The 21,696-nt window shown below is 33.7% G+C and overlaps 34 non-coding genes across 34 annotated transcripts; all 34 read right to left on the bottom strand.

Moving 5' to 3' along the window:
• Positions 1-1,197: 1,197 nt before the first annotated feature.
• Positions 1,198-1,287, bottom strand: Trnai-uau (transfer RNA isoleucine (anticodon UAU)). The gene is given in 2 exon segments: positions 1,198-1,233; positions 1,250-1,287. It is a non-coding gene; the product is annotated as a tRNA-Ile (tRNA).
• An 830-nt stretch (positions 1,288-2,117) lies between these two features.
• On the bottom strand, positions 2,118-2,189 carry Trnat-agu (transfer RNA threonine (anticodon AGU)). Its single transcript has one exon. It is a non-coding gene; the product is annotated as a tRNA-Thr (tRNA).
• A 1,100-nt stretch (positions 2,190-3,289) lies between these two features.
• Positions 3,290-3,361, bottom strand: Trnat-agu (transfer RNA threonine (anticodon AGU)). The gene has a single exon. It is a non-coding gene; the product is annotated as a tRNA-Thr (tRNA).
• A 1,087-nt stretch (positions 3,362-4,448) lies between these two features.
• Positions 4,449-4,520, bottom strand: Trnat-agu (transfer RNA threonine (anticodon AGU)). The gene has a single exon. It is a non-coding gene; the product is annotated as a tRNA-Thr (tRNA).
• A 181-nt stretch (positions 4,521-4,701) lies between these two features.
• Positions 4,702-4,791, bottom strand: Trnai-uau (transfer RNA isoleucine (anticodon UAU)). The gene is given in 2 exon segments: positions 4,702-4,737; positions 4,754-4,791. It is a non-coding gene; the product is annotated as a tRNA-Ile (tRNA).
• Positions 4,792-5,621: 830 nt separating this feature from the next.
• Positions 5,622-5,693, bottom strand: Trnat-agu (transfer RNA threonine (anticodon AGU)). The gene has a single exon. It is a non-coding gene; the product is annotated as a tRNA-Thr (tRNA).
• A 1,096-nt stretch (positions 5,694-6,789) lies between these two features.
• Positions 6,790-6,861, bottom strand: Trnat-agu (transfer RNA threonine (anticodon AGU)). Its single transcript has one exon. It is a non-coding gene; the product is annotated as a tRNA-Thr (tRNA).
• A 1,101-nt stretch (positions 6,862-7,962) lies between these two features.
• On the bottom strand, positions 7,963-8,034 carry Trnat-agu (transfer RNA threonine (anticodon AGU)). The gene has a single exon. It is a non-coding gene; the product is annotated as a tRNA-Thr (tRNA).
• A 181-nt stretch (positions 8,035-8,215) lies between these two features.
• Positions 8,216-8,305, bottom strand: Trnai-uau (transfer RNA isoleucine (anticodon UAU)). Its single transcript is given in 2 exon segments — positions 8,216-8,251; positions 8,268-8,305. It is a non-coding gene; the product is annotated as a tRNA-Ile (tRNA).
• Positions 8,306-9,135: 830 nt separating this feature from the next.
• On the bottom strand, positions 9,136-9,207 carry Trnat-agu (transfer RNA threonine (anticodon AGU)). Its single transcript has one exon. It is a non-coding gene; the product is annotated as a tRNA-Thr (tRNA).
• Positions 9,208-9,388: 181 nt separating this feature from the next.
• On the bottom strand, positions 9,389-9,480 carry Trnai-uau (transfer RNA isoleucine (anticodon UAU)). Its single transcript is given in 2 exon segments — positions 9,389-9,424; positions 9,441-9,480. It is a non-coding gene; the product is annotated as a tRNA-Ile (tRNA).
• An 828-nt stretch (positions 9,481-10,308) lies between these two features.
• Trnat-ugu (transfer RNA threonine (anticodon UGU)) lies at positions 10,309-10,380 on the bottom strand. The gene has a single exon. It is a non-coding gene; the product is annotated as a tRNA-Thr (tRNA).
• Positions 10,381-10,561: 181 nt separating this feature from the next.
• Positions 10,562-10,651, bottom strand: Trnai-uau (transfer RNA isoleucine (anticodon UAU)). The gene is given in 2 exon segments: positions 10,562-10,597; positions 10,614-10,651. It is a non-coding gene; the product is annotated as a tRNA-Ile (tRNA).
• Positions 10,652-11,480: 829 nt separating this feature from the next.
• On the bottom strand, positions 11,481-11,552 carry Trnat-ugu (transfer RNA threonine (anticodon UGU)). The gene has a single exon. It is a non-coding gene; the product is annotated as a tRNA-Thr (tRNA).
• A 181-nt stretch (positions 11,553-11,733) lies between these two features.
• Positions 11,734-11,823, bottom strand: Trnai-uau (transfer RNA isoleucine (anticodon UAU)). The gene is given in 2 exon segments: positions 11,734-11,769; positions 11,786-11,823. It is a non-coding gene; the product is annotated as a tRNA-Ile (tRNA).
• Positions 11,824-12,050: 227 nt separating this feature from the next.
• Positions 12,051-12,123, bottom strand: Trnaa-agc (transfer RNA alanine (anticodon AGC)). Its single transcript has one exon. It is a non-coding gene; the product is annotated as a tRNA-Ala (tRNA).
• Positions 12,124-12,653: 530 nt separating this feature from the next.
• On the bottom strand, positions 12,654-12,725 carry Trnat-ugu (transfer RNA threonine (anticodon UGU)). Its single transcript has one exon. It is a non-coding gene; the product is annotated as a tRNA-Thr (tRNA).
• Positions 12,726-13,825: 1,100 nt separating this feature from the next.
• Trnat-ugu (transfer RNA threonine (anticodon UGU)) lies at positions 13,826-13,897 on the bottom strand. The gene has a single exon. It is a non-coding gene; the product is annotated as a tRNA-Thr (tRNA).
• Positions 13,898-14,078: 181 nt separating this feature from the next.
• Positions 14,079-14,168, bottom strand: Trnai-uau (transfer RNA isoleucine (anticodon UAU)). Its single transcript is given in 2 exon segments — positions 14,079-14,114; positions 14,131-14,168. It is a non-coding gene; the product is annotated as a tRNA-Ile (tRNA).
• A 226-nt stretch (positions 14,169-14,394) lies between these two features.
• Positions 14,395-14,467, bottom strand: Trnaa-agc (transfer RNA alanine (anticodon AGC)). Its single transcript has one exon. It is a non-coding gene; the product is annotated as a tRNA-Ala (tRNA).
• A 530-nt stretch (positions 14,468-14,997) lies between these two features.
• Trnat-ugu (transfer RNA threonine (anticodon UGU)) lies at positions 14,998-15,069 on the bottom strand. The gene has a single exon. It is a non-coding gene; the product is annotated as a tRNA-Thr (tRNA).
• Positions 15,070-15,250: 181 nt separating this feature from the next.
• Positions 15,251-15,340, bottom strand: Trnai-uau (transfer RNA isoleucine (anticodon UAU)). The gene is given in 2 exon segments: positions 15,251-15,286; positions 15,303-15,340. It is a non-coding gene; the product is annotated as a tRNA-Ile (tRNA).
• Positions 15,341-15,567: 227 nt separating this feature from the next.
• Positions 15,568-15,640, bottom strand: Trnaa-agc (transfer RNA alanine (anticodon AGC)). The gene has a single exon. It is a non-coding gene; the product is annotated as a tRNA-Ala (tRNA).
• Positions 15,641-16,170: 530 nt separating this feature from the next.
• Trnat-agu (transfer RNA threonine (anticodon AGU)) lies at positions 16,171-16,242 on the bottom strand. The gene has a single exon. It is a non-coding gene; the product is annotated as a tRNA-Thr (tRNA).
• Positions 16,243-16,423: 181 nt separating this feature from the next.
• Trnai-uau (transfer RNA isoleucine (anticodon UAU)) lies at positions 16,424-16,513 on the bottom strand. The gene is given in 2 exon segments: positions 16,424-16,459; positions 16,476-16,513. It is a non-coding gene; the product is annotated as a tRNA-Ile (tRNA).
• Positions 16,514-16,740: 227 nt separating this feature from the next.
• Positions 16,741-16,813, bottom strand: Trnaa-agc (transfer RNA alanine (anticodon AGC)). Its single transcript has one exon. It is a non-coding gene; the product is annotated as a tRNA-Ala (tRNA).
• Positions 16,814-17,343: 530 nt separating this feature from the next.
• Trnat-agu (transfer RNA threonine (anticodon AGU)) lies at positions 17,344-17,415 on the bottom strand. The gene has a single exon. It is a non-coding gene; the product is annotated as a tRNA-Thr (tRNA).
• A 181-nt stretch (positions 17,416-17,596) lies between these two features.
• On the bottom strand, positions 17,597-17,686 carry Trnai-uau (transfer RNA isoleucine (anticodon UAU)). The gene is given in 2 exon segments: positions 17,597-17,632; positions 17,649-17,686. It is a non-coding gene; the product is annotated as a tRNA-Ile (tRNA).
• Positions 17,687-17,913: 227 nt separating this feature from the next.
• On the bottom strand, positions 17,914-17,986 carry Trnaa-agc (transfer RNA alanine (anticodon AGC)). Its single transcript has one exon. It is a non-coding gene; the product is annotated as a tRNA-Ala (tRNA).
• Positions 17,987-18,516: 530 nt separating this feature from the next.
• Positions 18,517-18,588, bottom strand: Trnat-agu (transfer RNA threonine (anticodon AGU)). Its single transcript has one exon. It is a non-coding gene; the product is annotated as a tRNA-Thr (tRNA).
• Positions 18,589-19,689: 1,101 nt separating this feature from the next.
• Trnat-ugu (transfer RNA threonine (anticodon UGU)) lies at positions 19,690-19,761 on the bottom strand. Its single transcript has one exon. It is a non-coding gene; the product is annotated as a tRNA-Thr (tRNA).
• A 181-nt stretch (positions 19,762-19,942) lies between these two features.
• Positions 19,943-20,032, bottom strand: Trnai-uau (transfer RNA isoleucine (anticodon UAU)). The gene is given in 2 exon segments: positions 19,943-19,978; positions 19,995-20,032. It is a non-coding gene; the product is annotated as a tRNA-Ile (tRNA).
• Positions 20,033-20,861: 829 nt separating this feature from the next.
• On the bottom strand, positions 20,862-20,933 carry Trnat-agu (transfer RNA threonine (anticodon AGU)). Its single transcript has one exon. It is a non-coding gene; the product is annotated as a tRNA-Thr (tRNA).
• Positions 20,934-21,431: 498 nt separating this feature from the next.
• Trnaa-agc (transfer RNA alanine (anticodon AGC)) lies at positions 21,432-21,504 on the bottom strand. Its single transcript has one exon. It is a non-coding gene; the product is annotated as a tRNA-Ala (tRNA).
• Between the last annotated feature and the right edge of the window lie 192 nt (positions 21,505-21,696).

The following is a 21,696-nucleotide window of genomic DNA, read 5'->3' on the forward strand; positions in this document are numbered from 1 at the left end:
CCTTGAAGTTGCCAAAATTTTTCTGCCCCAGGTGAGGCTCGAACTGAAAACCTCCGCATTTTTCCGCTACTATTGCATAAGTACGGCGCGCTAACCGATTGCGCCACTGGAGCGCTGCACAACAAATTTCTGTTATCTTTCAAATTTTAGATAAAATTTAAAAACTTATAAGTTTTGGAACTAGTACGAAATATTTCATGGCAGCAAAAACTTGTTCGACTAAAATATGAATAAATTAAACAACCAAATTATTGATGGATTTAATGTAAAAATAATCGATAGAACAAAAACTTGTATATTTCAAATCATCTATGATCAAACTGCACAAAATATAAAGGATTGGAGATGCCGGGTATCGATCCCTGTACCTCGCACATGCTAAGCGCGCGCTCTACCATCTGAGCTACATCCCCGATGACAGCTATGCATTAATACATGTTCATCAAGAAATACTTTAATCAGTCTTGTTTTATCCGGGATGATATAAATTTATTCTGATGTTTACCGAATAAATTACTTCAGAATATAAAAAAAAGAATAAGAAACCACTATAATCGTGCTGAACCTATTTCTGTTTTAAAAATCTCCAGTTCATCTCATAGCATTCATTGTACAGTTGACTAAATATGAGTAATGAGAATTATTACCTGCTTTGTACAACTTTGTTCAACATGATTCATTGTATTAGTGCTAGGATTCCGTTGAGAAATGTATTAATCATAAATTTTGTTTTTTGTTTACAGCCAACCAAATTAAAGTTTACAAATTTTACTTGAATAAAACGAAAGTTGTTATGTTTAGTAAAACATTACTAGTTTGCTTTAACAAAAATGATTTTTGTAGTGTTTACCTTGTCGTTTAAAGCAATGATTGAAATACAGCAGTTGCTCGAAATATTTCAGCATTATTGCGAATTATTTTTTCCGTAAAATGTAATTCTGTTTATGCACCACTGGGGATCGAATCCAGGATCTCCTGTTTACAAGACAGGCGCTTTACCACTAAGCCATGGCGCCGCCGTGCAAAGAAGACTTTCTAAACCATTTACGATAAGATAAGGTAGCGTTCGCAAAGTTGTAACAATTTTCAATGAAATGCAAACTGAAACTAACCGAAGATTGAGAAGTTTTGCAACAGGTCGATTTTAAACTACAAGTAATAACTATAATTGGCCCCTTGAAGTTGCCAAAATATTTCTGCTCCAGGTGAGGCTCGAACTCACAACCTCCGCATTTCTCCGCTACTATTGTATAAGTACGGCGCGCTAACCGATTGCGCCACTGGAGCGCTGCACAACAAATTTCGGTTATCTTTCAAATTTTAGATAAAATTTAAAAACATATAAATTTTGGAACTAGTACGAAATATTTCATTGCAGCAAAAACTTGTTCGACTAAAACATGAATTAATTAAACAACCAAATTATTTATGGATTTAATGTAAAAATATTCGATAGAACAAAAACTTGTATATTTCAAATCATCTATGATCAAACTGCACAAAATATAAAGGATTGGAGATGCCGGGTATCGATCCCGGTACCTCGCACATGCTAAGCGCGTGCTCTACCATCTGCGCTACATCTACGATGAGAGCAATGCATTAATACATGTTCATCAAGAAATAGTTTAATCAGTCATGTTTTATCCGGGATGATATGAATTTATTCTGATGTTTACCGAATAAATTAATTCAGAATATAAAAAAAAGAATAAGAAACAACTATAATCGTGCTGAACCTATTTCTGTTTTAAAAATCTCTAGTTCATCTCATAGCATTCATTATACAGTTGACTAAATATGAGTAATGAGAATTATTACCTGCTTTGTACAACTTTGTTCAACATGATTCATTGTATTAGTGCTAGGATTCCATTGAGAAATGTATTAATCATAAATTTTGTTTTTTGTTTACAGCCAACCAAATTAAAGTGTACAAATTTTACTTGAATAAAACGAAAGTTGTTATGTTTAGTAAAACATTACTAGTTTGCTTTAACAAAAATGATTTTTGTAGTGTTTACCTTGTCGTTTAAAGCAATGATTGAAATAGAGCAGTTGCTCGAAATATTTCATCATTATTGCGAATTATTTTTTCGGTAGAATGTTATTCCGTAAGGCACCACTTGGGATCGAACCCAGGATCTCCTGTTTACTAGACAGGCGCTTTACAACTAAGCCATGGCGCCGCCGTGCAAAGAAGACTTTCTTAACCATTTTCGATAAGATAAGATAGCGTTCGCAAAGTTGTGACAATTTTCAATGAAATGCAAACTGAAACTAACCGAAGATTGAGAAGTTTTGCAACAGGTCGATTTTAAACTACAAGTAATAACTATAATTGGCCCCTTGAAGTTGTCAAAATATTTCTGCTCCAGGTGAGGCTCGAACTGACAACCTCCGCATTTCTCCGCTACTATTGCCTAAGTACGGCGCGCTAACCGATTGCGCCACTGGAGAGCTGCACAACAAATTTCTGTTATCTTTCAAATTTTAGATAAAATTTAAAAACATATAAGTTTTGGAACTAGAATGAAATAATTCAATGCCGCAAAAACTTGTTCGACAAAAACATGAATTAATTAAACAACCAAATTATTTATGGATTAAGTGTAAAAATAATCGATAGAACAAAACTTGTATATTTCAAATCATCTATGATCAAACTGCACAAAATATAAAGGATTGGAAATGCCGGGTATCGACCCCGGTACCTCGCACATGCTGAGCGCGCGCTCTACCATCTGAGCTACATCCCCGATGAGAGCTATGCATTAATACATGTTCATCAAGAAATACTTTAATCAGTCATGTTTTATCCGGGGTGATATAAATTTATTCTGATGTTTACCGAATAAACTACTTCAGAATATAAATAAAAGAATAAGAAACAACTATAATCGTGCTGAACCTATTTCTGTTTTAAAAATCTCCAGTTCATCTCATAGCATGCATTATACAGTTGACTAAATATGAGTAATGAGAATTATTACCTGCTTTGTACAACTTTGTTCAACATGATTCATTGTATTAGTGCTAGGATTCCGTTGAGAAATGTATTAATCATAAATATTGTTTTTTGTTTACAGCCAACCAAATTAAAGTTTACAAATTTTACTTGAATAAAACGAAAGATGTTATGTTTAGTAAAACATTACTAGTTTGCTTTAACAAAAATGATTTTTGTAGTGTTTACCTTGTCGTTTAAAGCAATGATTGAAATAGAGCAGTTGCTCGAAATATTTCATCATTATTGCGAATTATTTTTTCGGTAATATGTAATTCCGTAAGGCACCACTGGGGATCGAACCCAGGATCTCCTGTTTACTAGACAGGCGCTTTACCACTAAGCCATGGCGCCGCCGTGCAAAGAAAACTTCCTAATCCATTTTCCATAAGATAAGATAGCGTTCGCAAAGTTGTAAAAATTTTCAATGAAATGCAAACTGAAACTAACCGAAGATTGAGAAGTTTTGCAACAGGTCGATTTTAAACTTCAAGTAATAACTATAATTGGCCCATTGAAGTTGCCAAAATATTTCTGCTCAAGGTGAGGCTCGAACTCATAACCTCCGCATTTCTCCGCTACTATTGTATAAGTACGGCGCTCTAACCGATTGCGCCACTGGAGCGCTGCACAACAAATTTCTGTTATCTTTCAAATTTTAGATAAAATTTAAAAACATATAAGTTTTGGAACTAGTATGAAATAATTCATTGCAGCAAAAACTTGTTCGACAAAAACATGAATTAATTAAACAACCAAATTATTTATGGATTTAATGTAAAAATAATCGATAGAACAAATACTTGTATATTTCAAATCATCTATGATCAAACTGCACAAAATATAAAGGATTGGGGATGCCGGGTATCGATCCCGGTACCTCACACATGCTGAGCGCGCGCTCTACCATCTGAGTAAGATCCCCGATGAGAGCTATGCATTAATACATGTTCATCAAGAAATACTTTAATCAGTCATGTTTTATCCGGGGTGATATAAATTTATTCTGATGTTTACCGAATAAACTACTTCAGAATATAAATAAAAGAATAAGAAACAACTATAATCGTGCTGAACCTATTTCTGTTTTAAAAATCTCCAGTTCATCTCATAGCATTCATTATACAGTTGACTAAATTTGAGTAATGAGAATTATTACCTGCTTTGTACAACTTTGTTCAACATGATTCATTGTATTAGTGCTAGGATTCCATTGAGAAATGTATTAATCATAAATTTTGTTTTTTGTTTACAGCCAACCAAATAAAAGTTTACAAATTTTACTTGAATAAAACGAAAGATGTTATGTTTAGTAAAACATTACTAGTTTGCTTTAACAAAAATGATTTTGTAGTGTTTACCTTGTCGTTTAAAGCAATGATTGAAATAGAGCAGTTGCTCGAAATATTTCATCATTATTTGCAAATTATTTTTTTCCGGAAGGCACCACTGGGGATCGAACCCAGGATCTCCTGTTTACTAGACAGGCGCTTTACCACTAAGCAATGGCGCTGCCGTGCAAAGAAGACTTTCTAAACCATTTTCGATAAGATAAGATAGCGTTCGCAAAGTTGTAACAATTTTCAACTAAATGCAAACTGAAACTAACCGAAGATTGAGAAGTTTTGCAACAGGTCGATTTTAAACTACAAGTAACAACTATAATTGGCCCCTTGAAGTTGCCAAAATATTTCTGCTCCAGGTGAGGCTCGAACTCACAACCTCCGCATTTCTCCGCTACTATTCTATAAGTACGGCGCGCTAACCGATTGCGCCACTGGAGCGCTGCACAACAAATTTCGGTTATCTTTCAAATTTTAGGTAAAATTTAAAATCATATAAGTTTTGGAACTAGTACGAAATATTTCATTGCAGCAAAAACTTGTTCGACTAAAACATGAATTAATTAAACAACCAAATTAATCATGGATTTAATGTAAAAATAATCGATAGAACAAAAACTTGTATATTTCAAATCATCTATGATCAAACTGCACAAAATATAAAGGATTGGAGATGCCGGGTATCGACCCCGGTACCTCGCACATGCTGAGCGCGCGCTCTACCATCTGAGCTACATCCCCGATGAGAGCTATGCATTAATACATGTTCATCAAGAAATACTTTAATCAGTCCTGTTTTATCCGGGGTGATATAAATTTATTCTGATGTTTACCGAATAAACTACTTCAGAATATAAATAAAAGAATAAGAAACAACTATAATCGTGCTGAACCTATTTCTGTTTTAAAAATCTCCAGTTCATCTCATAGCATTCATTATACAGTTGAGTAAATATGAGTAATGAGAATTATTACCTGCTTTGTACAACTTTGTTCAACATGATTCATTGTATTAGTGCTAGGATTCCGTTGAGAAATGTATTAATCATAAATATTGTTTTTTGTTTACAGCCAACCAAATTAAAGTTTACAAATTTTACTTGAATAAAACGAAAGATGTTATGTTTAGTAAAACATTACTAGTTTGCTTTAACAAAAATGATTTTTGTAGTGTTTACCTTGTCGTTTAAAGCAATGATTGAAATAGAGCAGTTGCTCGAAATATTTCATCATTATTGCGAATTATTTTTTCGGTAGTATGTAATTCCGTAAGGCACCACTGGGGATCGAACCCAGGATCTCCTGTTTACTAGACAGGCGCTTTACCACTAAGCCATGGCGCCGCCGTGCAAAGAAAACTTTCTAATCCATTTTCCATAAGATAAGATAGCGTTCGCAAAGTTGTAAAAATTTTCAATGAAATGCAAACTGAAACTAACCGAAGATTGAGAAGTTTTGCAACAGGTCGATTTTAAACTTCAAGTAATAACTATAATTGGCCCATTGAAGTTGCCAAAATATTTCTGCTCCATGTGAGGCTCGAACTCATAACCTCCGCATTTCTCCGCTACTATTGTATAAGTACGGAAACCGATTGCGCCACTGGAGCGCTGCACAACAAATTTCTGTTATCTTTCAAATTTTAGATAAAATTTAAAAACATATAAGTTTTGGAACTAGTATGAAGTAATTCATTGCAGCAAAAACTTGTTCGACAAAAACATGAATTAATTAAACAACCAAATTATTTATGGATTTAATGTAAAAATAATCGATAGAACAAATACTTGTATATTTCAAATCATCTATGATCAAACTGCACAAAATATAAAGGATTGGAGATGCCGGGTATCGATCCCGGTACCTCACACATGCTGAGCGCGCGCTCTACCATCTGAGTAACATCCCCGATGAGAGCTATGCATTAATACATGTTCATCAAGAAATACTTTAATCAGTCATGTTTTATCCGGGGTGATATAAATTTATTCTGATGTTTACCGAATAAACTACTTCAGAATATAAATAAAAGAATAAGAAACAACTATAATCGTGCTGAACCTATTTCTGTTTTAAAAATCTCCAGTTCATCTCATAGCATTCATTATACAGTTGACTAAATTTGAGTAATGAGAATTATTACCTGCTTTGTACAACTTTGTTCAACATGATTCATTGTATTAGTGCTAGGATTCCGTTGAGAAATGTATTAATCATAAATATTGTTTTTTGTTTACAGCCAACCAAATTAAAGTTTACAAATTTTACTTGAATAAAACGAAAGATGTTATGTTTAGTAAAACATTACTAGTTTGCTTTAACAAAAATGATTTTTGTAGTGTTTACCTTGTCGTTTAAAGCAATGATTGAAATAGAGCAGTTGCTCGAAATATTTCATCATTATTGCGAATTATTTTTTCGGTAATATGTAATTCCGTAAGGCACCACTGGGGATCGAACCCAGGATCTCCTGTTTACTAGACAGGCGCTTTACCACTAAGCCATGGCGCCGCCGTGCAAAGAAAACTTTCTAATCCATTTTCCATAAGATAAGATAGCGTTCGCAAAGTTGTAAAAATTTTCAATGAAATGCAAACTGAAACTAACCGAAGATTGAGAAGTTTTGCAACAGGTCGATTTTAAACTTCAAGTAATAACTATAATTGGCCCATTGAAGTTGCCAAAATATTTCTGCTCCATGTGAGGCTCGAACTCATAACCTCCGCATTTCTCCGCTACTATTGTATAAGTACGGCGCTCTAACCGATTGCGCCACTGGAGCGCTGCACAACAAATTTCTGTTATCTTTCAAATTTTAGATAAAATTTAAAAACATATAAGTTTTGGAACTAGTATGAAATAATTCATTGCAGCAAAAACTTGTTCGACAAAAACATGAATTAATTAAACAACCAAATTATTTATGGATTTAATGTAAAAATAATCGATAGAACAAATACTTGTATATTTCAAATCATCTATGATCAAACTGCACAAAATATAAAGGATTGGGGATGCCGGGTATCGATCCCGGTACCTCACACATGCTGAGCGCGCGCTCTACCATCTGAGTAAGATCCCCGATGAGAGCTATGCATTAATACATGTTCATCAAGAAATACTTTAATCAGTCATGTTTTATCCGGGGTGATATAAATTTATTCTGATGTTTACCGAATAAACTACTTCAGAATATAAATAAAAGAATAAGAAACAACTATAATCGTGCTGAACCTATTTCTGTTTTAAAAATCTCCAGTTCATCTCATAGCATTCATTATACAGTTGACTAAATTTGAGTAATGAGAATTATTACCTGCTTTGTACAACTTTGTTCAACATGATTCATTGTATTAGTGCTAGGATTCCATTGAGAAATGTATTAATCATAAATTTTGTTTTTTGTTTACAGCCAACCAAATTAAAGTTTACAAATTTTACTTGAATAAAACGAAAGATGTTATGTTTAGTAGAACATTACTAGTTTGCTTCAACAAAAATAATTTTTGTGGTGTTTACCTTGTGGTTTAAAGCAATGATTGAAATAGAGCAGTTGCTCGAAATATTTCATCATTATTGCAAATTATTTTTTCGGTAATATGTAATTCCGGAAGGCACCACTGGGGATCGAACCCAGGATCTCCTGTTTACTAGACAGGCGCTTTACCACTAAGCAATGGCGCTGCCGTGCAAAGAAGACTTTCTAAACCATTTTCGATAAGATAAGATAGCGTTCGCAAAGTTGTAACAATTTTCAATGAAATGCAAACTGAATCTAACCGAAGATTGAGAAGTTTTGCAACAGGTCGATTTTAAACTACAAGTAACAACTATAATTGGCCCCTTGAAGTTGCCAAAATATTTCTGCTCCAGGTGAGGCTCGAACTCACAACCTCCGCATTTCTCCGCTACTATTCTATAAGTACGGCGCGCTAACCGATTGCGCCACTGGAGCGCTGCACAACAAATTTCGGTTATCTTTCAAATTTTAGGTAAAATTTAAAATCATATAAGTTTTGGAACTAGTACGAAATATTTCATTGCAGCAAAAACTTGTTCGACTAAAACATGAATTAATTAAACAACCAAATTAATCATGGATTTAATGTAAAAATAATCGATAGAACAAAAACTTGTATATTTCAAATCATCTATGATCAAACTGCACAAAATATAAAGGATTGGAGATGCCGGGTATCGATCCCGGTACCTCGCACATGCTAAGCGCGCGCTCTACCATCTGCGCTACATCCACGATGAGAGCTATGCATTAATACATGTTCATCAAGAAATACTTTAATCAGTCATGTTTTATCCGGGATGATATAAATTTATTCTGATGTTTACCGAATAAATTACTTCAGAATACAAAAAAAAGAATAAGAAACAACTATAATCGTGCTGAACCTATTTCTGTTTTAAAAATCTCCAGTTCATCTCATAGCATTCATTGTACAGTTGACTAAATATGAGTAATGAGAATTATTACCTGCTTTGTACAACTTTGTTCAACATGATTCATTGTATTAGTGCTAGGATTCCATTGAGAAATGTGTTAATCATAAATTTTGTTTTTTGTTTACAGCCAACCAAATTAAAGTTTACAAATTTTACTTGAATAAAACGAAAGTTGTTATGTTTAGTAAAACACTACTAGTTTGCTTTAACAAAAATGATTTTTGTAGTGTTTACCTTGTCGTTTAAAGCAATGATTGAAATAGAGCAGTTGCTCGAAATATTTCATCATTATTGCGAATTATTTTTTCGGTAAAATGTAATTCCGTAAGGCACCACTGGGGATCGAACCCAGGATCTCCTGTTTACTAGACAGGCGCTTTACCACTAAGCCATGGCGCCGCCGTGCAAAGAAGACTTTCTAAACCATTTTCGATAAGATAAGATAGCGTTCGCAAAGTTGTAACAATTTTCAATGAAATGCAAACTGAAACTAACCGAAGATTGAGAAGTTTTGCAACAGGTCGATTTTAAACTACAAGTAATAACTATAATTGGCCCCTTGAAGTTGCCAAAATATTTCTGCTCCAGGTGAGGCTCGAACTCACAACCTCCGCATTTCTCCGCTAATATTTTATAAGTACGGCGCGCTAACCGATTGCGCCACTGGAGAGCTGCACAACAAATTTCTGTTATCTTTCAAATTTTAGATAAAATTTAAAAACATATAAGTTTTGGAACTAGTACGAAATATTTCATTGCAGCAAAAACTTGTTCGACTAAAACATGAATTAATTAAACAACCAAATTATTTATGGATTTAATGTAAAAATAATCGTTAGAACAAAAACTTGTATATTTCAAATCATCTATGATCAAACTGCACAAAATATAAAGGATTGGAGATGCCGGGTATCGATGCCGGTACCTCGCACATGCTAAGCGCGCGCTCTACCATCTGAGCTACATCCCCGATGAGAGCTATGCATTAATACATGTTCATCAAGAAATACTTTAATCAGTCATGTTTTATCCGGGGTGATATAAATTTATTCTGATGTTTACCGAATAAACTACTTCAGAATATAAATAAAAGAATAAGAAACAACTATAATCGTGCTGAACCTATTTCTGTTTTAAAAATCTCCAGTTCATCTCATAGCATTCATTATACAGTTGACTAAATATGAGTAATGAGAATTATTACCTGCTTTGTACAACTTTGTTCAACATGATTCATTGTATTAGTGGTAGGATTCCATTGAGAAATGTATTAATCATAAATTTTGTTTTTTGTTTACAGCCAACCAAATTAAAGTTTACAAATTTTACTTGAATAAAACGAAAGATGTTATGTTTAGTAAAACATTACTAGTTTGCTTTAACAAAAATGATTTTTGTAGTGTTTACCTTGTCGTTTAAAGCAATGATTGAAATAGAGCAGTTGCTCGAAATATTTCATCATTATTGCAAATTATTTTTTCGGTAATATGTAATTCCGTAAGGCACCACTGGGGATCGAACCCAGGATCTCCTGTTTACAATACAGGCGCTTTACCACTAAGCCATGGCGCCGCCGTGCAAAGAAGACTTTCTAAACCATTTTCGATAAGATAAGATAGCGTTCGCAAAGTTGTAAAAATTTTCAATGAAATGCAAACTGAAACTAACCGAAGATTGAGAAGTTTTGCAACAGGTCGATTTTAAACTACAAGTAATAACTATAATTGGCCCCTTGAAGTTGCCAAAATATTTCTGCTCCAGGTGAGGCTCGAACTCATAACCTCCGCATTTCTCCGCTACTATTGTATAAGTACGGCGCGCTAACCGATTGCGCCACTGGAGCGCTGCACAACAAATTTCTGTTATCTTTCAAATTTTAGATAAAATTTAAAAACATATAAGTTTTGGAACTAGAATGAAATAATTCAATGCCGCAAAAACTTGTTCGACAAAAACATGAATTAATTAAACAACCAAATTATTTATGGATTAAGTGTAAAAATAATCGATAGAACAAAACTTGTATATTTCAAATCATCTATGATCAAACTGCACAAAATATAAAGGATTGGAGATGCCGGGTATCGACCCCGGTACCTCGCACATGCTGAGCGCGCGCTCTACCATCTGAGCTACATCCCCGATGAGAGCTATGCATTAATACATGTTCATCAAGAAATACTTTAATCAGTCATGTTTTATCCGGGGTGATATAAATTTATTCTGATGTTTACCGAATAAACTACTTCAGAATATAAATAAAAGAATAAGAAACAACTATAATCGTGCTGAACCTATTTCTGTTTTAAAAATCTCCAGTTCATCTCATAGCATTCATTATACAGTTGACTAAATATGAGTAATGAGAATTATTACCTGCTTTGTACAACTTTGTTCAACATGATTCATTGTATTAGTGCTAGGATTCCGTTGAGAAATGTATTAATCATAAATTTTGTTTTTTGTTTACAGCCAACCAAATTAAAGTTTACAAATTTTACTTGAATAAAACGAAAGATGTTATGTTTAGTAAAACATTACTAGTTTGCTTTAACAAAAATGATTTTTGTAGTGTTTACCTTGTCGTTTAAAGCAATGATTGAAATAGAGCAGTTGCTCGAAATATTTCATCATTATTGCGAATTATTTTTTCGGTAATATGTAATTCCGTAAGGCACCACTGGGGATCGAACCAAGGATCTCCTGTTTACAAGACAGGCGCTTTACCACTAAGCCATGGCGCCGCCGTGCAAAGAAGACTTTCTAATCCATTTTCCATAAGATAAGATAGCGTTCGCAAAGTTGTAAAAATTTTCAATGAAATGCAAACTGAAACTAACCGAAGATTGAGAAGTTTTGCAACAGGTCGATTTTAAACTGCAAGTAATAACTATAATTGGCCCCTTGAAGTTGCCAAAATTTTTCTGCCCCAGGTGAGGCTCGAACTGACAACCTCCGCATTTTTCCGCTACTATTGCATAAGTACGGCGCGCTAACCGATTGCGCCACTGGAGCGCTGCACAACAAATTTCTGTTATCTTTCAAATTTTAGATAAAATTTAAAAACTTATAAGTTTTGGAACTAGTACGAAATATTTCATTGCAGCAAAAACTTGTTCGACTAAAATATGAATAAATTAAACAACCAAATTATTTATGGATTTAATGTAAAAATATTCGATAGAACAAAAACTTGTATATTTCAAATCATCTATGATCAAACTGCACAAAATATAAAGGATTGGAGATGCCGGGTATCGATCCCGGTACCTCGCACATGCTAAGCGCGCGCTCTACCATCTGAGCTACATCCCCGATGAGAACTATGTATTAATACATGTTCATCAAGAAATACTTTAATCAGTATTGTTTTATCCGGGATGATATAAATTTATTCTGATGTTTACCGAATAAATTACTTCAGAATATAAAAAAAAGAATAAGAAACAACTATAATCGTGCTGAACCTATTTCTGTTTTAAAAATCTCCAGTTTATCTCATAGCATTCATTGTACAGTTGACTAAATATGAGTAATGAGAATTATTACCTGCTTTGTACAACTTTGTTCAACATGATTCATTGTATTAGTGCTAGGATTCCGTTGAGAAATGTATTAATCATAAATTTTGTTTTTTGTTTACAGCCAACCAAATTAAAGTTTACAAATTTTACTTGAATAAAACGAAAGTTGTTATGTTTAGTAAAACATTACTAGTTTGCTTTAACAAAAATGATTTTTGTAGTGTTTACCTTGTCGTTTAAAGCAATGATTGAAATAGAGCAGTTGCTCGAAATATTTCATCATTATTGCGAATTATTTTTTCGGTAATATGTAATTCCGTAAGGCACCACTGGGGATCGAACCCAGGATCTCCTGTTTACAAGACAGGCGCTTTACCACTAAGCCATGGCGCCGACGTGCAAAGAAGACTTTCTAAACCATTTACGATAAGATAAGATAGCGTTCGCAAAGTTGTAACAATTTTCAATGAAATGCAAACTGAAACTAACCGAAGATTGAGAAGTTTTGCAACAGGTCGATTTTAAACTACAAGTAATAACTATAATTGGCCCCTTGAAGTTGCCAAAATATTTCTGCTCCAGGTGAGGCTCGAACTGACAACCTCCGCATTTCTCCGCTACTATTGCATAAGTATGGTGCGCTAACCCATTGCGCCACTGGAGCGCTGCACAACAAATTTCTGTTATCTTTCAAATTTTAGATAAAATTTAAAAATTTATAAGTTTTGGAACTAGTACGAAATATTTCATTGCAGCAAAAACTTGTTCGACTAAAACATGAATTAATTAAACAACCAAATTATTTATGGATTTAATGTAAAAATAATCGATAGAACAAAACTTGTATATTTCAAATCATCTATGATCAAACTGCACAAAATATAAAGGATTGGAGATGCCGGGTATCGATCCCGGTACCTAGCACATGCTAAGCGCGCGCTCTACCATCTGAGCTACATCCCCGATGAGAGCTATGCATTAATACATGTTCATCAAGAAATACTTTAATCAGTCATGTTTTATCCGGGATGATATAAATTTATCCTGATGTTTACCGAATAAATTACTTTAGAATATAAAAAAAAGAATAAGAAACAACTATAATCGTGCTGAACCTATTTCTGTTTTAAAAATCTCCAATTCATCTCATAGCATTCATTGTACAGTTGACTAAATATGAGTAATGAGAATTATTACCTGCTTTGTACAACTTTGTTCAACTTGATTTATTGTATTAGTGCTAGGATTCCATTGAGAAATGTGTTAATCATAAATTTTGTTTTTTGTTTACAGCCAACCAAATTAAAGTTTACAAATTTTACTTGAATAAAACGAAAGTTGTTAAGTTTAGTAAAACATTACTAGTTTGCTTTAACAAAAATGATTTTTGTAGTGTTTACCTTGTCGTTTAAAGCAATGATTGAAATAGAGCAGTTGCTCGAAACATTTCATCATTATTGCGAATTATTTTTTCGGTAATATGTAATTCCGTAAGGCACCACTGGGGATCGAACCCAGGATCTCCTGTTTACAAGACAGGCGCTTTACCACTAAGCCATGGCGCCGCCGTGCAAAGAAGACTTTCTAAACCATTTTCGATAAGATAAGATAGCGTTCGCAAAGTTTTAAAAATTTTCAATGAAATGCAAACTGAAACTAACCGAAGATTGAGAAGTTTTGCAACAGGTCGATTTTAAACTACAAGTAACAACTATAATTGGCCCCTTGAAGTTGCCAAAATATTTCTGCTCCAGGTGAGGCTCGAACTCACAACCTCCGCATTTCTCCGCTACTATTCTATAAGTACGGCGCGCTATCCGATTGCGCCACTGGAGCGCTGCACAACAAATTTCGGTTATCTTTCAAATTTTAGATAAAATTTTAAATCATATAAGTTTTGGAACTAGTACGAAATATTTCATTGCAGCAAAAACTTGTTCGACTAAAACATGAATAAATTAAACAACCAAATTATTTATGGATTTAATGTAAAAATAATCGATAGAAAAAAACTTGTATATTTCAAATCATCTATGATCAAACTGCACAAAATATAAAGGATTGGAGATGCCGGGTATCGATCCCGGTACCTCGCACATGCTAAGCGCGCGCTCTACCATCTGAGCTACATCCCCGATGAGAGCTATGCATTAATACATGTTCATCAAGAAATACTTTAATCAGTCATGTTTTATCCGGGATGATATAAATTTATTCTGATGTTTACCGAATAAATTAGTTCAGAATATAAAAAAAAGAATAACAAACAACTATAATCGTGCTGAACCTATTTCTGTTTTAAAAATCTCTAGTTCATCTCATAGCATTCATTGTACAGTTGACTAAATATGAGTAATGAGAATTATTACCTGCTTTGTACAACTTTGTTCAACATGATTCATTGTATTAGTGCTAGGATTCCATTGAGAAATGTGTTAATCATAAATTTTGTTTTTTGTTTACAGCCAACCAAATTAAAGTTTACAAATTTTACTTGAATAAAACGAAAGTTGTTAAGTTTAGTAAAACATTACTAGTTTGCTTTAACAAAAATGATTTTTGTAGTGTTTACCTTGTCGTTTAAAGCAATGATTGAAATAGAGCAGTTGCTCGAAACATTTCATCATTATTGCGAATTATTTTTTCGGTAATATGTAATTCCGTAAGGCACCACTGGGGATCGAACCCAGGATCTCCTGTTTACAAGACAGGCACTTTACCACTAAGCCATGGCGCCGCCGTGCAAAGAAGACTTTCTAAACCATTTTCGATAAGATAAGATAGCGTTCGCAAAGTTTTAAAAATTTTCAATGAAATGCAAACTGAAACTAACCGAAGATTGAGAAGTTTTGCAACAGGTCGATTTTAAACTACAAGTAACAACTATAATTGGCCCCTTGAAGTTGCCAAAATATTTCTGCTCCAGGTGAGGCTCGAACTCACAACCTCCGCATTACTCCGCTACTATTCTATAAGTACGGCGCGCTAACCGATTGCGCCACTGGAGCGCTGCACAACAAATTTCGGTTATCTTTCAAATTTTAGATAAAATTTTAAATCATATAAGTTTTGGAACTAGTACGAAATATTTCATTGCAGCAAAAACTTGTTCGACTAAAACATGAATAAATTAAACAACCAAATTATTTATGGATTTAATGTAAAAATAATCGATAGAACAAAAACTTGTATATTTCAAATCATCTGTGATCAAACTGCACAAAATATAAAGGATTGGAGATGCCGGGTATCGATCCCGGTACCTCGCACATGCTAAGCGCGCGCTCTACCATCTGAGCTACATCCCCGATGAGAGCTATGCACTAATACATGTTCATCAAGAAATACTTTAATCAGTCATGTTTTATCCGGGATGATATAAATTTATTCTGATGTTTACCGAATAAATTACTTCAGAATATAAAAAAAAGAATAAGAAACAACTATAATCGTGCTGAACCTATTTCTGTTTTAAAAATCTCCAGTTCATCTCATAGCATTCATTGTACAGTTGACTAAATATGAGTAATGAGAATTATTACCTGCTTTGTACAACTTTGTTCAACATGATTCATTGTATTAGTGCTAGGATTCCATTGAGAAATGTGTTAATCATAAATTTTGTTTTTTGTTTACAGCCAACCAAATTAAAGTTTACAAATTTTACTTGAATAAAACGAAAGTTGTTATGTTTAGTAAAACACTACTAGTTTGCTTTAACAAAAATGATTTTTGTAGTGTTTACCTTGTCGTTTAAAGCAATGATTGAAATAGAGCAGTTGCTCGAAATATTTCATCATTATTGCGAATTATTTTTTCGGTAAAATGTAATTCCGTAAGGCACCACTGGGGATCGAACCCAGGATCTCCTGTTTACTAGACAGGCGCTTTACCACTAAGCCATGGCGCCGCCGTGCAAAGAAGACTTTCTAAACCATTTTCGATAAGATAAGATAGCGTTCGCAAAGTTGTAACAATTTTCAATGAAATGCAAACTGAAACTAACCGAAGATTGAGAAGTTTTGCAACAGGTCGATTTTAAACTACAAGTAATAACTATAATTGGCCCCTTGAAGTTGCCAAAATATTTCTGCTCCAGGTGAGGCTCGAACTCACAACCTCCGCATTTCTCCGCTAATATTTTATAAGTACGGCGCGCTAACCGATTGCGCCACTGGAGAGTTGCACAACAAATTTCTGTTATCTTTCAAATTTTAGATAAAATTTAAAAACATATAAGTTTTGGAACTAGTACGAAATATTTCATTGCAGCAAAAACTTGTTCGACTAAAACATGAATAAATTAAACAACCAAATTATTTATGGATTTAATGTAAAAATAATCGATAGAACAAAAACTTGTATATTTCAAATCATCTATGATCAAACTGCACAAAATATAAAGGATTGGAGATGCCGGGTATCGATCCCGGTACCTCGCACATGCTAAGCGCGCGCTCTACCATCTGAGCTACATCCCCGATGAGAGCTATGCATTAATACATGTTCATCAAGAAATACTTTAATCAGTCATGTTTTATCCGGGATGATATAAATTTATTCTGATGTTTACCGAATAAATTACTTCAGAATATAAAAAAAAGAATAAGAAACAACTATAATCGTGCTGAACCTATTTCTGTTTTAAAAATCTCCAGTTCATCTCATAGCATTCATTGTACAGTTGACTAAATATGAGTAATGAGAATTATTACCTGCTTTGTACAACTTTGTTCAACATGATTCATTGTATTAGTGCTAGGATTCCATTGAGAAATGTGTTAATCATAAATTTTGTTTTTTGTTTACAGCCAACCAAATTAAAGTTTACAAATTTTACTTGAATAAAACGAAAGTTGTTATGTTTAGTAAAACACTACTAGTTTGCTTTAACAAAAATGATTTTTGTAGTGTTTACCTTGTCGTTTAAAGCAATGATTGAAATAGAGCAGTTGCTCGAAATATTTCATCATTATTGCGAATTATTTTTTCGGTAAAATGTAATTCCGTAAGGCACCACTGGGGATCGAACCCAGGATCTCCTGTTTACTAGACAGGCGCTTTACCACTAAGCCATGGCGCCGCCGTGCAAAGAAGACTTTCTAAACCATTTTCGATAAGATAAGATAGCGTTCGCAAAGTTGTAACAATTTTCAATGAAATGCAAACTGAAACTAACCGAAGATTGAGAAGTTTTGCAACAGGTCGATTTTAAACTACAAGTAATAACTATAATTGGCCCCTTGAAGTTGCCAAAATATTTCTGCTCCAGGTGAGGCTCGAACTCACAACCTCCGCATTTCTCCGCTAATATTTTATAAGTACGGCGCGCTAACCGATTGCGCCACTGGAGAGTTGCACAACAAATTTCTGTTATCTTTCAAATTTTAGATAAAATTTAAAAACATATAAGTTTTGGAACTAGTACGAAATATTTCATTGCAGCAAAAACTTGTTCGACTAAAACATGAATTAATTAAACAACCAAATTATTTATGGATTTAATGTAAAAATAATCGATAGAACAAAAACTTGTATATTTCAAATCATCTATGATCAAACTGCACAAAATATAAAGGATTGGAGATGCCGGGTATCGATCCCGGTACCTCGCACATGCTAAGCGCGCGCTCTACCATCTGAGCTACATCCCCGATGAGAGCTATGCATTAATACATGTTCATCAAGAAATACTTTAATCAGTCATGTTTTATCCGGGATGATTTAAATTTATTCTGATGTTTACCGAATAAACTACTTCAGAACATAAAAAAAAGAATAAGAAACAACTATAATCGTGCTGAACATATTTCTGTTTTAAAAATCTCCAGTTCATCTCATAGCATTCATTATACAGTTGACTAAATATGAGTAATGAGAATTATTACCTGCTTTGTACAACTTTGTTCAACATGATTCAATGTATTAGTGCTAGGATTCCATTGAGAAATGTATTAATCATAAATTTTGTTTTTTGTTTACAGCCAACCAAATTAAAGTTTACAAATTTTACTTGAATAAAACGAAAGTTGTTATGTTTAGTAAAACATTACTAGTTTGCTTTAACAAAAATGATTTTTGTAGTGTTTACCTTGTCGTTTAAAGCAATGATTGAAATAGAGCAGTTGCTCGAAATATTTCATCATTATTGCGAATTATTTTTTCGGTAAAATGTAATTCCGTAAGGCACCACTGGGGATCGAACCCAGGATCTCCTGTTTACTAGACAGGCGCTTTACCACTAAGCCATGGCGCCGCCGTGCAAAGAAGACTTTCTTAACCATTTTCGATAAGATAAGATAGCGTTCGCAAAGTTGTAACAATTTTCAATGAAATGCAAACTGAAACTAACCGAAGATTGAGAAGTTTTGCAACAGGTCGATTTTAAACTACAAGTAATAACTATAATTGGCCCCTTGAAGTTGTCAAAATATTTCTGCTCCAGGTGAGGCTCGAACTGAAAACCTCCGCATTTCTCCGCTACTATTGCCTAAGTACGGCGCGCTAATCCATTGCGCCACTGGAGCGCTGCACAACAAATTTCTGTTATCTTTCAAATTTTAGATAAAATTTAAAAACATATAAGTTTTGGAACTAGTATGAAATAATTAATTGCAGCAAAAACTTGTTCGAGAAAAACATGAATTAATTAAACAACCAAATTATTTATGGATTTAATGTAAAAATTATCAATAGAACAAAAACTTGTATATTTCAAATCATCTATGATCAAACTGCACAAAATATAAAGGATTGGAGATGCCGGGTATCGATCCCGGTACCTCGTACATGCTAAGCGCGCGCTCTACCATCTGAGCTACATCCCCGATGAGAGCTATGCATTAATACATGTTCATCAAGAAATACTTTAATCAGTCATGTTTTATCCGGGGTGATATAAATTTATTCTGATGTTTACCGAATAAACTACTTCAGAATATAAATAAAAGAATAAGAAACAACTATAATCGTGCTGAACCTATTTCTGTTTTAAAAATCTCCAGTTCATCTCATAGCATTCATTATACAGTTGACTAAATATGAGTAATGAGAATTATTACCTGCTTTGTACAACTTTGTTCAACATGATTCATTGTATTAGTGCTAGGATTCCATTGAGAAATGTATTAATCATAAATTTTGTTTTTTGTTTACAGCCAACCAAATTAAAGTTTACAAATTTTACTTGAATAAAACGAAAGTTGTTATGTTTAGTAAAACATTACTAGTTTGCTTTAACAAAAATGATTTTTGTAGTGTTTACCTTGTCGTTTAAAGCAATGATTGAAATAGAGCAGTTGCTCGAAACATTTCATCATTATTGCGAATTATTTTTTCGGTACTATGTAATTCCGTAAGGCACCACTGGGGATCGAACCCAGGATCTCCTGTTTACAAGACAGGCGCTTTACCACTAAGCCATGGCGCCGCCGTGCAAAGAAGACTTTCTAAACCATTTTCGATAAGATAAGATAGCGTTCGCAAAGTTTTAAAAATTTTCAATGAAATGCAAACTGAAACTAACCGAAGATTGAGAAGTTTTGCAACAGGTCGATTTTAAACTACAAGTAACAACTATAATTGGCCCCTTGAAGTTGCCAAAATATTTCTGCTCCAGGTGAGGCTCGAACTCACAACCTCCGCATTTCTCCGCTACTATTCTATAAGTACGGCGCGCTAACCGATTGCGCCACTGGAGCGCTGCACAACAAATTTCGGTTATCTTTCAAATTTTAGATAAAATTTTAAATCATATAAGTTTTGGAACTAGTACGAAATATTTCATTGCAGCAAAAACGTGTTCGACTAAAACATGAATTAATTAAACAACCAAATTATTCATGGATTTAATGTAAAAATAATCGATAGAACAAAAACTTGTATATTTCAAATCATCTATGATCAAACTGCACAAAATATAAAGGATTGGAGATGCCGGGTATCGATCCCGGTACCTCGCACATGCTAAGCGCGCGCTCTACCATTTGCGCTACATCCACGATGAGAGCAATGCATTAATACATGTTCATCAAGAAATACTTCAATCAGTCATGTTTTATCCGGGATGATATAAATTTATTCTGATGTTTACCGAATAAATTAATTCAGAATATAAAAAAAAGAATAAGAAACAACTATAATCGTGCTGAACCTATTTCTGTTTTAAAATCTCTAGTTCATCTCATAGCATTCATTATACAGTTGACTAAATATGAGTAATGAGAATTATTACCTGCTTTGTACAACTTTGTTCAACATGATTCATTGTATTAGTGCTAGGATTCCATTGAGAAATGTATTAATCATAAATTTTGTTTTTTGTTTACAGCCAACCAAATTAAAATGTACAAATTTTACTTGAATAAAACGAAAGTTGTTATGTTTAGTAAAACATTACTAGTTTGCTTTAACAAAAATGATTTTTGTAGTGTTTACCTTGTCGTTTAAAGCAATGATTGAAATAAAGCAGTTGCTCGAAATATTTCATCATTATTGCGAATTATTTTTTCGGTAAAATGTAATTCCGTAAGGCACCACTGGGGATCGAACCCAGGATCTCCTGTTTACTAGACAGGCGCTTTACCACTAAGCCATGGCGCCGCCGTGCAAAGAAGACTTTCTTAACCATTTTCGATAAGATAAGATAGCGTTCGCAAAGTTGTAACAATTTTCAATGAAATGCAAACTGAAACTAACCGAAGATTGAGAAGTTTTGCAGCAGGTCGATTTTAAACTACAAGTAATAACTATAATTGGCCCCTTGAAGTTGTCAAAATATTTCTGCTCCAGGTGAGGCTCGAACTGACAACCCCCGGATTTCTCCGCTACTATTGCCTAAGTACGGCGCACTAATCCATTGCGCCACTGGAGCGCTGCACAACAAATTTCTGTTATCTTTCAAATTTTAGATAAAATTTAAAAACATATAAGTTTTGGAACTAGTACGAAATATTTCATTGCAGCAAAAACTTGTTCGACTAAAACATGAATAAATTAAACAACCAAATTATTTATGGATTTAATGTAAAAATAATCGATAGAACAAAAACTTGTATATTTCAAATCATCTATGATCAAACTGCACAAAATATAAAGGATTGGAGATGCCGGGTATCGATCCCGGTACCTCGCACATGCTAAGCGCGCGCTCTACCATCTGAGCTACATCCCCGATGAGAGCTATGCATTAATACATGTTCATCAAGAAATACTTTAATCAGTCATGTTTTATCCGGGATGATATAAATTTATTCTGATGTTTACCGAATAAATTACTTCAGAATATAAAAAAAAGAATAACAAACAACTATAATCGTGCTGAACCTATTTCTGTTTTAAAAATCTCCAGTTCATCTCATAGCAT

The sequence above is a fragment of the Ascidiella aspersa genome, chromosome 9, assembly GCF_963924565.1.
Source record: "Ascidiella aspersa chromosome 9, kaAscAspe10.2, whole genome shotgun sequence".
Lineage (NCBI taxonomy): Eukaryota > Metazoa > Chordata > Ascidiacea > Phlebobranchia > Ascidiidae > Ascidiella > Ascidiella aspersa.